The sequence below is a fragment of the Mauremys reevesii genome, linkage group 19 (assembly GCF_016161935.1).
Source record: "Mauremys reevesii isolate NIE-2019 linkage group 19, ASM1616193v1, whole genome shotgun sequence".
Lineage (NCBI taxonomy): Eukaryota > Metazoa > Chordata > Testudines > Geoemydidae > Mauremys > Mauremys reevesii.
In genome coordinates, this window is record NC_052641.1 from 21,543,908 (window position 1) to 21,556,711 (window position 12,804).

The 12,804-nt window shown below is 42.8% G+C and overlaps 1 protein-coding gene across 2 annotated transcripts in view; it reads left to right on the forward strand.

Annotated features, from left to right (window-relative positions):
• Positions 1 to 740: 740 nt before the first annotated feature.
• Positions 741 to 12,804, forward strand: part of LOC120386847 (DAB2 interacting protein) — a 374,907-nt gene continuing 362,843 nt past the window's right edge. The window contains exons 1-2 of one of the 2 annotated variants that reach the window (XM_039506775.1): positions 741 to 763; positions 5,598 to 5,697. The gene's annotated coding sequence lies outside the window, so the exon portion shown is untranslated. The remainder of the gene's footprint in view (positions 764 to 5,597; positions 5,698 to 12,804) is intronic. The other variant, XM_039506779.1, reaches the window with a different exon arrangement.

Sequence of the window (12,804 nt, forward strand, 5' to 3'; positions counted from 1 at the left end):
CCCACACACCCTCAATGGCTAATATAGTTCCTTAGCCACTAAAACTTCCCTGATAAGTTCTAAAACCTCTCCATCAACTCCAATGAGATTGAGAAGCTACCATATACATAAACCATATATATATTTAACTAGGAGTTGTGATGATCTGCTTCAATTTTTCAGTTACAATCTAGACACTACACACCAAGTATATAGTGTGTAATGTTGTACTGCGTGTTAAACCAGAACCCAGCAGAACCAAACAAACATATGTTTCTTTATTATCAGCAATGATATTATTTGGAAGGCAAATAGAAATGATTATTTAACCAAATGTGATTGCCTCTGACAACTTGTTTGGTGAACAAGGTAGCATTGGCTCAGTGACTGGGTAAATTTGGCACAAATTATGATGAAATAACTTCATTTCTTGTAAAGGGAACTCTTCAAGGGGGATATTGATGTGCACAGTAAATCTCACTAATGCAGCACTGCTTCCAAGAGCTTTTAATTGAGCTTTCTTTAAAACTGTCAAGATAGCTCTTTAGTCCATGACGTTTATTGCTTGCCTTTGTACAATGTACATTGTGCTTGTATTATCATATAATCAGCTGCTTGGCATCCAATATGCTGCATGAAACAAACATTGCATCTTATTTCTATTGCTTCAGCAAGACAACTTAATATCCAGGGCATCTGTTCTCATTATTCCTAGCTGAAGTAACATGAAGAACCCACAAGAAACTGCACCATAAAGGGATTATATCTTGAAGTTTCTTGACAGGTAAATTGCTTTATGGTTTCCCTATAGGGCTAATTTTTTGCCATATTTTCAAACTTGTTGAGCGGGAGGCCTTTATTTTAGGGTTATTACAGCCAAGTGTTTTACTTAAAACAATTAGAGATTCTTTCCTGCTTTACAATGTTACATAATGACAAGAGGGGAGTTTGCCAAATGCATAAAACTGAATAATCTGATGGCTGCTGTGCTGTTCTCGCTTAGTTGTTTTTAATCAGAGTATGTCAGTGAGGAACTGTTGTTTTATCTGTAATGTGCTATCCACATGTCCCTGAAAGTTGGCTCTTTTTTACCCTCTGATATCTTACTTTGTACTGTAGTCGCATCAGATTTCATAAAGTAAGCAGACTTGGGCTGGGTCAGTGTTTGACAGGAAACCTCCAAGGAGCACCCATGGGACGGGAAACGGTGCTTGAATTCAGTCTGAGAAAGTCTTTGCTCAGAGTCGATAGTAAACCAATGCCTGATATTATAGGGAATCTTGGTGGAAATGTGAAGCGGAGCTCCTGACCTCTCATGCTGCACTTAAAGATCCCATGACATTTTCTTGGGACACATTTCCTGTGTCCTGTCTGAATTCCAGTTTGGGTAATTGCACCATACTTCTCTAGATTCCTCTGGCGGTATCACTTGAATGCGGTGTCCTCACTCACCTCCTGGCCTAAACAGTTGAGATGCTGCTCTGTGCCGTTAAGCAATTGCTACACTTCACCCCAAGATGATGAAGTGATTCCTGTATAGCTTGTACTGAATTAAATCTGTAAAGCACTATGGGATCTTCTGGAATGACAAGCACTCTGTCAACGTACCGTACCGTGCTATATTTTTACTTTAGTACCTGTAGCCTGACTGGAGCAGAGGTGTAAATAGCAAGTGTGGAATATGGCCAGCCCACTGTCTCCTTCCCTCCCAGGGCAGATCTGCCATTACCCACAATAGACTCCTTTACCTCCAGCAAAACTCCAATAGAGCCAGTGAGTATTTTGGCTGGGCAAGGAGTATAAGATCCTACCCAAGCTGATTACAACCCAGCAGGGCAGCTGGAGAGAGTTGCTGGTGTGTTTTGATAAAGAGCTTGATGAGGAACAAATTGTGGAGAAGTATACCCTTTCTGACATGGAGCCCAGCCCGAGGGTGAGGGCAGAGGCTGTGTCCCTGCCACACAGACATTCCTGTTGTTGTGTTGTGTTTTTGTTAAGCACTCACATTATACAGTGCTGAATTTATTATTCATAGAGCACCTTTCTGCACAGAAATTCATCTTGATCAGTTTTCCCAAGCCATGTATTACCACCTCACAGCCAATCTCCTGCTTTAAATACCTTTCAGTCTCTTCTATTCCTCTGAAAAAACATTCTGGCACGTTGGAAGATTTCAGGATATTTTCATTGTTCAAAATAGTCTGTGTGTGAAATGTAGAAAAGATTCCAGATTAGTAAAAGGCATTTGCTTCTGTTTAATGAAGCCGAATTTTCCACAGCTGGTTTGAATTTAGTTATGAGACAGATTCTGTGCAGGTGAGTCTAGAAAGTGGTGATAGGCTCAGCCACTTTGGGATAATAGAAATTCCTCAACTACTGCCTCCTGATGATCTGAAGGAACAGCTATTCTAAGTGGATGCTGTCCTTTTGGTGGCCAGCAGAGGGCACTATAGTCAAGGACCAGCTGGCTGCGGGGATGATCCTGCAGTTTTTTTCCAGACTCAATGCCTGTTGTCCTAACCAGGAGTTTTGCACTGTGTAGATGTTTCAAGATCAGGCCCCTTAGCTGTGATGTGCCCCAGATTAGTTTCATTCTGTACACTTTTTGTCAGAAAAGGGCTCAATTTTCTGAGTCCAAACAGAAAATTCTCCGTCCACCTGCCTTACCAGACGAACAGATTTGCTTGATGCACAAAAAAGTGTCCAAACACGGCATAGCTGCCTAACGAGTAGAGACAGAAAGGGTTTGAGTGGGTTATTGCTGGGTGAATTAACACCCCGACTCCTTCTCTACCATGTTTCAAGTCTCTATCTGCATGCCACTCATAGCCATCTTCAAATATCATTGCTTCCCTGGGCATTATTTTTTGCATAGCACTTAACAGATGAGACGGTATCCCTGTCCCAAAGACTTCCTGATATAAGTTAACACCATTATTGCAATGGAGAAGAGCTAACAGTCACTGAGAGATGAGGAAAAATGAAGCTGAGGCAGCAATGAGAACTTGAGATTGTTTTTGGCTAGTAATGCCTGCAACTTGTGGAGGTTCCAAAGCAGTGTCGGTTTTGCTGCTGTGTTTTGGTGGGGAGGTGGGATGGGGTTTGCAGACCCAGCACTAAAGTAAAAAGAGTGGTGGAGAAGTATTGGGCCAAGAAGCATGCTGGGCATGTGCCCTGTGGAGGACCTGCTTAAAAGGGAGTTCTGGCTGGGGGAGCATGGAGGAGAGATGCTGCCATCGCTGAGGCAGAGCAATCTGCAGGGGAAGGACCAGGACTGAGTAAGATTTGGCTGAGATCCCCCTAACTAAAGCGGGGGGGACTGAACTCCTGAGGGACAACTGAGAAGCATCCTGCCCCCCAGCTGGAGCCCTGAACTACCAAGACTGTGTAAGCAGAAAGCTGGCACCACACTCCAAACTGAGGGGAAAACAGGGAAGATAGGAAATGGCCCGGGGGAGTGATCTGGAGTGGCAGCCAGAAGGCACTGAGCCAATCCTCGCCTCTGGGCTGGGACCTGGTGAACAGGGAAGGCCCGGGTCCCCCTATTCTTTCCCTGGTCTCCTGAGAGAGCCTGGAGGACTCTGGAGGGTGTGGGGGGGTGTGTGACAAACTGTGGCTTGGCCCCCAGGCCCCTGTACTACCTGGAAGAGCCACCTCCAAGGTTTGGGGAGAGAGTTCATCTGTGGCCTGACCACTAGGCCTGCTGGCCTCCAAGCAAAGCCAGGACAAACGAATTAGGATGTTAATGCCCATTCTCTTACAGCAGACGGCGCTACTTTTCCTCCTCACCTCCCCCTGCCCCCATGCCTAAAACCTATTTTCTCTAATCCACTGGCTCCGTGAAGAACAGTAACCTGCAAAAGTAGTTCGCTTTAGCTGTTTGATCTTGTTCCTCATGAAGTCATCAGTACAACTCCTACTGACTTTAATGTGAGCAGGACTGAGCCCAGAATCATACCTGAGATGGGCAAAATAGCTCTGCTGTCCTTCCCATATTTCTCTCTTTGAGACTAAATCCTAATGGAAAGGCTTTTTGAACTTTCCTCTACTACAGTCCTCATGCATTTGGAAAGAATCTTCTTTTTCCATTGCTCAGCATATAGGATCCTTCTTTGGCTCTTTCCTTCAGTAGTTTAAAAATAGCCCCAAAGTGGCTAAACAGACTGAGAGGCCCCAATGCTGAAGCAGTTAGTATCGTGCCAACATTTCCATTATAAACTGCATTTATTGGGGTTTTATTTCTCAGCTGCAGTAGTTTGTTGTTGTAACAAGGTGTCCACTCAGGAGTAAATTGCTTTGAAACTTGTTTTCAGGAGTCCATTTGCCCATTTTTGAGCTATTATAAGGCAGGGGAAGGAAAAGGCCTGAATAGTTTGGCTGACTTTTAGCCCTCGTGTACTGCAGAGAAGCATATTATTTTTCTCTGAAATTATGCTGCTGCCAATATCTAAAGGATCCTGGTACATTTAGCTATTGTGCTTAATATTTCTTTCTGTTGCAATTGCACACTAATAAAAACTAGAAAAACTGCATGCCCCATCTGAGTCTGTTCTCTCTTCCTAGTGGTATGTACTAAGATGGTCTTTTAAACACCTCTGGACATTGAGCTCCCCGGTATACTCAACAACCAGTGGGAGGATACATGGACAATCAAGCTAATATTTGGCAAGTGAGCATTTTAATGCAGGAAATACAGCTTAGGGTGCTCCTTGCTCGCAGTGTATCAATATTCCAGGCACGTGCAGTGGAATCTTCAAATGGCTTCCTTTGTGCACTCTGCAGAGGGCTTAGGTGGCAGAGATGGGGTGAGATTTACCCCTTCCTGAGGGCTAGTACATGGCCTATGAACTACAATATTGCTCTAATTAGGGCATATAAGAGGCATTAGTGGTACACAGGCTTTGTGCTGGCCCTCTGCACAGGAGTGATGCGTGAGTTACATCTGTGCTCAAGTTATTGTTGCTGGTTTCCCCGGGGTGGTATTCTCTCTCATACCATTGGCTGTAGGAGGAAACGGCAACACACTTGTACCTAGTTTGTGCTGAAGCCCCATGTAAATTCTGCATTAGTCTCTCTTAGCAGTCTAGTTCCTTCCCCTGTGTGTGTATATATATCTGTAGTAAAAGGGAGATATATATATATATATGTATTAAAAGCGAGATATATATATATATATATATATATATATATATATATATATATATATATATATATATATCTCCCTTTTACTACAGAGCCCACTGTAGGTGGATGGATGAACTATTCAGTATCTATTCTATCTTGGTTTATTTAGCCAAGGTGCACGGTATCAACTGAGCAGAAATTAGCTTACGAGGCTCTGGTAAATTCTATTGCATGACAGTGACAATCACGCCTATGTTCCATTTGCACCTACAGATTTCAACTTCTTGCTATAGCCATTTACATTTAGTGTAAAATATTAGCTACATGATCCCATCTGCTATTCAGCAGCTCCACACTTGAACCGTTTACAGGCTTTCATTATTTACACCTTGTCAGATAGGGTTTGCACTAAGAGCACCAATAATCTGCAATTCCCCTAGGCTGTAAGGTACAATTTCATATTAATTTCCCACATTTCTACTGTACATCACTAGCTTCCCAAGGAGTAACATTGACATTGGCTGGAGCACCATCGAGTGGATACCCCTTCTGGCTGAACATCTTATGCAGCAAGCAGGAAACTGAAGTAAAAATGTAAGTGCAAAACATATGAACAGGAGAAGGAATCAGTTCTTGGAGGGAAACTCTATGGTCTGAATTTTCATGATGTGAGGAGAGGGGAAAGATCTCAGTCCACAGATATCCAATAGATATCATCTCATCTATTGGAAGGTCTTCATTCTCCTTGTATGTGTCACTTCCTATGTAGCCAGTGACTTCAGGAGGGGAAAGTCAGGAATGATGATCAGTTAGAGCTTGTTGGAAAATAGAAAAACAATTTTTGAACATTTTAAAAGTTGCTTCCCTTGCACATGGATTGAAGCAATTTAATTTTTTGCTATTTTTAACTGACTCTTCAGAATTTTGAATCTTCATTTTCTCCCACTTCTTCCCCTCTTTTCCTTAGGATAATAGTGTATAATGTCCAGGGGTTGTTCATTTTTTCACTTTCCTTTTTCTACTCGGTAGCTTTTCAAAATTTCTCCAACTTTGGAAAAGCTACAGAGGGGCAAAGTGATAGCACAAAATCCTGTCCCCATTGAAGTCAATGAGAGTTTTGCCATTGACTTTAATAAGGCCAGGTTTCTAGTCTCAAGATTTTATTTTTCATTTTGCTATTCTTTACTTCTTCCAGAGTTGAGAAAGTTTTGAAAAAATAGAGTGGAAAAAGGAAAAAAGTAGCTGGAAACCCCCGACCCCAGGGATCATTCTTTTGTGTTCAGTGGCAAAAAAAAAAGGGAGGGAAAAAAGGAAAATATCCAAAAACGGATGCATTTTTATAATTGAAATACAAATTTGAACTTGAAATAAAACTTCTCATTTTAAAATTTCTTGTAGAAAAAATTTGAAATAATTTTCAACAAAATGCCAGGTTTCAGCAGAAAGTTTTTTTCAGTTGAAAATCTTTGACTAGATCTGTTAGCAGTGACATCTTGCCATAACAGGATCTATGATCTCAGGGATCTCAACTTGTGAGTACAAGATCCTTGTAAGATACAGTCTAATGCTACTTTCACTCTCATGTTTAACCTTAAAATGTCTTCAACATAGCACATCAAAATCTATAAACTGAACTTAATGTTTCTGCATTTTGATTTTACTCTATGCAGAATAATGCACCCACCATCTGGATCTGAATGCCTGTTTATTACCCATCCGTCCTTCCTTTCTTTCTCTGTCACTCAGTGGTTGCTTCCTCAATGCATGACCATTCCTACTGTGACAATAAAAATGAGCTTTAGGGTAAGATTTTCAAAAGTACTCAGTATTGGCCTACCTCTGCTTTCTTCAAAGCCCTTGTTATTTAGTAAAATGCTTTGTGTTTGAAAAGCCAGGAATCATTTTTTCTATCACCCTATAAAGCAGAATTGCTGTGCTAACTCTGTTTTACTGTATTGCCCAATGCTACCCAGAACAGACTTAAGCTGCCTCGCTTGTTTTGTAAACATTCAGTTTCCCCTGTCCTAAACAATGGGAGAATCTGGGTTTAATTAGCCAGGGAAGAAGGTCTATCTCATACATTGAATAGGTGCCTACCTATAAGAGTAACCAGGGTACTCTGAATGTTACTGAGCTAAATACATTTACCACATTAAAACAACGTAAGTGTAGGAGGCATGATTTTCTGATGCTCGCTGAAGGGCTTATTACGTAAGCAATGGCTTGTAAATACAAAAAGGAATAATCGAATGAAATGGCCCCTGTGTACAGTTCATAGGAACAACTGACACTATTAACATGGACTTTAATAGTATTCTTGTCAGCAGCAACAACCTACATACATTTGTGGTTATGATCTGATCTCACATACCCCGGATCCTATTAGGAAATGAAAACTTCTCTCTCAACACTTCACGCGCCATTGTTCAAAATGTAGGCAGGAATTGTTCCTGTAAGTAGAACGACATAAACACCAGGTGTGCAGCTAGCCTCATGAACTGGAGTAGTGGGCATTCCCCTAACAACACAGGTGGAGGACACCTGGCAACACTTCCTGGTACATCATCCACATTTGCATGAATGTTGATGCTCACGGCAACAGTGTGAAGTCCCAACAGGTCTTTCTGGACCTAGGGAGGAGTCCTAGAGTTCTCACCAATGGTGAGATTCTGTGCAGCACCCAACACACAGCCCAGGAGGAGGAAGTGCTATAATGGCTTTAAGCCACCTTTGTGTCTTTCTGATTCTGGGCTGCTCCGCCGGCTGGAGTGTGACTCCCGGCTTAGCTACAGCAATGTCCCTAGCTGCCCTGTGTCTGGCTTACTGCCATGCACAATAGATTGCCTTAGTCACAAGTTAAAATTCATCTGAAATGTACCTGCCTGGGACAGGTAATATCTTTGTGGCATGCCTGTAGCAGAGGGAACAGGGTCACTACCTATCTTCTGTGTGGGGGAAAAGAGCAGAAAAGAGGATATAACAGGAGGGTGCAGGGCACAGAAAGAGTGACAAATGTGACTTCAATTAAGTATCAATTTGCCAGTGAATAAGCATAATATTTTGAAAGGCATCCATATATTTAAAATCAATTGTCATTTGAGAAGCAATTATCCCATTAAATCTAAGTGTTTTAAAAGCAATGTTTTCATGGTTTTCAAGTAATCAGGTACTTATCACAAAGCTTTAGAAATCTGGTGACAGATGAATACAGTAGCAACACGGAGTGCTTTTCCAAGTGCATTTATACTGTCTCTTTTGTACTGTCTCTTTACCAAAGTGTTACTCTCTCACCTCTCAGGATATATATTTTGATAGGTGTTTAGCCTGTTCTTAAAACCTTCCAATGATGAAGTTGGGGGAAGGGGGGCGAGGGGAGGGGAAGGAAGGGGGGATGGATCCCTACAACCTCCCTAGGTAACTTGTCCAGCACAATTATCCTTGGAGTTAGAAAGTTTTTCCTAATATGTAACCTAAACCTCCCTTGCTGCAAACTAAGCCAAACATGTCACTCTAAAACAGTGTCTATTATCAATGGCTTGTCAAGGCTATGTGTGTGTACAGAGCTTAGAGCTGTGTAACTGGGTGGGCAGTGACCATTCCCATTTGTTTCTAGATTAACTCCTTTGGTTGTGTCTAGTGGTTTTTTTAATTAGTTCGTTTGGGCAGCTTTCATCCTGAAGTGGCAAATGTGAAGCAGTGTTTTAAGGAGGGGCTAGCTGCTCTCCAGACTCCCCACGCACATCAGCCTAAGAGCCAGTGACACATATGGCCATCTTTTCCCTTCCCTGCTCTTCTTCTCTTAGCCTTTAGATGGAGTCAGTTGTCCTACTGCTGGACATCCTCAGTGCTCCCCAGCTTAAGGGCTCTTCCCATTACTCACTTCTGCAGTTCTATCAGCCCTGTGTCTGAAGCACGTGGAGAAAAATGATGATAAATCTTGGGTGACTGGCTTCTGAAGGAGGGTCAAGAGTATTTCCAGAGGAATCCAAGTGATTCCTTGGCATTTGTGTGTACAGAGAGAGAGAGAGAGAGAGAGAGAGAGAGAGTCAGTTATGTGGCTGTGTTAAACTCCTTAGCAGGATGATAGAGAGTCTATGTTCTTGTCAGTGTCTTCTCACAAACACTGAAATGGGCACACCTCACTCTCAATTTCATCATGTTTCATGAAGAAAATGAAGTTCATTTAAAGTTAGAGCTCTTTCCAGTGTAAATAAGTTCAACTTTGAGCAAAAGATGGCTTTGAAATGAGAGGTTTGACATTTTGAGTTTTTGCCTATACTCGTTGCCACAATAGCCGTGTTGTCAAATGTCAGCAAACACTGAAACTGAAGGGACACAAAATGAAACAGCAAAAACATTCTTGCAAAAATTAGTGGATTCTCATCCTCTGCACCGAAAAATCTTCCTACTCGTTTGCTTTAAACTCATGGAGGAAAATATATACTATAGAGGAAAGGGACAAAGTGCACAGGCAGTCTGACTGTGTCCTTACATGCAAATTCTGTCTGTCACGGTGAGCATATGTCTTGGTGTCCTGTGATCAAAAAGGAAGCATTTCCTTATGCCTCTAAATACATGAGCAGGTGCTTCCTAAATGATGGCATGAAGCCACCTTGCATGTCCTGAAATTGCTTTGTGATTCAGAGCACAATACAATGTGGGCTCCACCGAGGCAAGGCACTAGCAAGCTTGAATTTGGCCACCAGCTGGGCCTGGCCAAAAGTAATTTTGAGTCAGGAATAACTGTTCCCAGCTTGTGCAACAGGAGGTAAGGAGAAAGGACTTGAAAAAGAAAAATAATTTCAGTGGGTGAGTTGTCACAGGCTATAATAGGCCGAACAACGAGCACAGCCCAATTAAACTGATTTGGACAAATTTTCCCAGCAGGTTTATTCCTGCTCTAATGGCCATCATTCACTGTCAGCAAACTCCATCTCCTTAAGATGGATATAATTACTGAGATGTAATGTCAAATCTGACAAGCAGCATTTCACATCGAGCATCATCTCTAACTCCCCATATGCTCCCTTCACTGACTGTCCTTCAACAGCAGGTCCCTAGCAAGGCTTTTCCATTAATGCCAACCCTGAGCCTATTTACTCTGTTGCAACTCCATCAACTTCAGGGAAGAGGCTCTGGTGCTACAGGGGCAGTGTTTGGAGCACACATACTGTACTTCCATTACTGGATTTCATTGCTTGGCATGTATGTAATGCCTCCCTAATGGGTACTGCTCCCCCTGGGCAATGGTACCACTTCCTGGGCAGCAGTGCTCAGTGAGAAGCAGGAGACGGGAGTCTGCTGGCACCAGGTGGGAGCTTTCCAGAAAAGTCAGGTTCCAAAGTGAAGAATGAGTGAAGTGGGGGATCTCTAGGGACAAGCTAATGGTTACAGTCTGCATTGTGGCTAGGGGATTAGGTACGTAACTTGGAGATTCAGAAAAGCAGGATTTCCCTATATATGGCTGGAATCAAATTAACCCCAGGATCAGATGTCCATCACCTCTCTGCCACCATGTTCATCAGCTATATTTTGGAGAGTTTATATCCTAATTTATTGTAAATTGAATACGACATGTTAACTTAAATAACATTCACTTTATAATCGAGAATTGCTTGACGTACTTAATGTCATAAAGATCCAAGTTAGTGCAGCTTAGATCTTTTTAATACAGTTTTAAAGCGCTCATTGATTTTTACGGAAGTACAAATTCTCCTTTGGCAAGTCACATCGTACTTCATGCAGATTCCGCCCAGCGTCAAGCTGTAACTTTGAGAGGTAACAAATCATCAATTAGTCCCATGCTTGCAGTTTTAAAAAATATTTCCAGAACTAGGCCCTGACTAAGCAGCACACTTAAGCATATGCTCAAGTCTCATTGACCTTAGTGTGATAACAGCATGTGCTTAGCTGAACTGGGGTCCTAATGAGAGGGGAGTGAGAGGCGGATCCTCACTCGTGTAAATTAACATTGCTCTGTTGGCTTACGCAGTGACGTTCAGTGTCCCCTTCAGCGCTCCGCAGCAAATGGGAGCATGGAGTGCTGAACAAGAGCAATGGGAGCAGGATCAAGCCATGAATGAATCCTCACCAGCCCACTGTGGGGTTGGGAATTAAATATCGTTATACTCATTTTACAGTTGGGTGTGCCTAAGGCTGCATAGCATGTGACTCTGGAGACAGAACCCAGGAGTCCTGAATCCCAGCCCTGCCCCCAGTCCCTTCTAAATGCTGAAGACAGGTAATGCACCCAAACAATGCGAGCACAGAATAACATTCTTGCTGCTCACAAACAGAGCAAAGCAGGGTGATCTTCCATTAAAGCCATTAAGCCAGCCCTCCTTTTTTTTTAATGTGCCTCTTTGGGGCCAGGAATTGCCAAACACGGGTGGTTCTACGCGTCCTAAAAAATATCCTGAGCCTTTAAGGAGAGAGTTAAACTGGAATTCTCACACCTTCTGCTGGGTTTAACCACTCTACTGCAGGATTGTGCTGTGTTAATTATCCAGGTGAAACTTTCAAATCATAGAGCTGAATGAAGTGCTTTTGGATGTACTTACTCTCCATGGGGCCCAGTGCACCTAGAGCTGGAGGCTCTGAGAGGAAGGTTGTTCCTAGTTGCTAATGGAATGTTTCCACCAGTCAGAACTCATTAGCCGCCTGGTCTGTGTTTGACAGTGTATTTGGGTGCATTAATAGTTTTCAAAATCAGCCTTAATGCTGGGTAATCATTGGAGCTGAAAAGAAAATGCAGCATCTCACTGGGGAGGTTATATTGTTACTCTCCTCGGAAGAATCTGCAGCTCTCATCTGAGCAGGCCAACATTTTTTCATACTTCTTCCAACACTTGCAACAAGGAAGCCGTATGTCCTTCCCACTGGGACACAGGCTGTATGAGGACAGTTTGATGTTGTGGGAGCTGCTTTGAAGCAGGGATCAAACATTGCCCTTGTTGTACCAATACCTGGCCCCAACCTAGTGTAGCAAAAGGCATTTTGTTAGAGGTGTGTGCAGTCAGCTTCCCTGATGGAGAATTGCAAATAACTGCATCTGTGCTGGGTTTCCTCATCACTGCAACCTAAGCAGCAAGGGATGCCCTTAGTGTTGTCTGCATCACATAACTTCAGATCCAGCTTGGGGATGGGATCCACAGATGGTTCCCCTCCGAGATTCTCTCTCGCATCACAAGTGAAAGGGAGCTGGGGTGTCTTCCACTGATGTTCTTTGCAACCTCACTACACAGTTCAGCCCAATGGTGCTTCTCTGCTTTGCGAGATGCCCAACATTATACTGGCACAAATGCTGTCATTCAGTCCTTTTTCAAATGACCACTAAATTCACTTCCCAAAGAAATCGGGGAGAGGGGGAGTGTAGGACTCCTATTATACTGACAGGCAACATGGAGATCTGTTTGTAACTGGAGAGCATTTTAACGGCTATAACCTTGATCAGGTGAGCCAAATAAAGACACTCGGATACCCGTAGTGCTATGAAACTTCATAATCAGAAAGAACTCGAGGGCATTAAATGTTTCTTTTTATGGATGGGCTTCAGAGCTAGATGTTTTCTGAGCTGTACACTCTGCCTTCGTCTCTTTGTCAGGTCTTCTGTGGCCATCCCCTGCCATCTCGCCGTGTTAGGTAAATCAAGTCAACCAGGATGTACCGTTGTTAGCTTCTGGGCATTGTCTTAATGGGGAG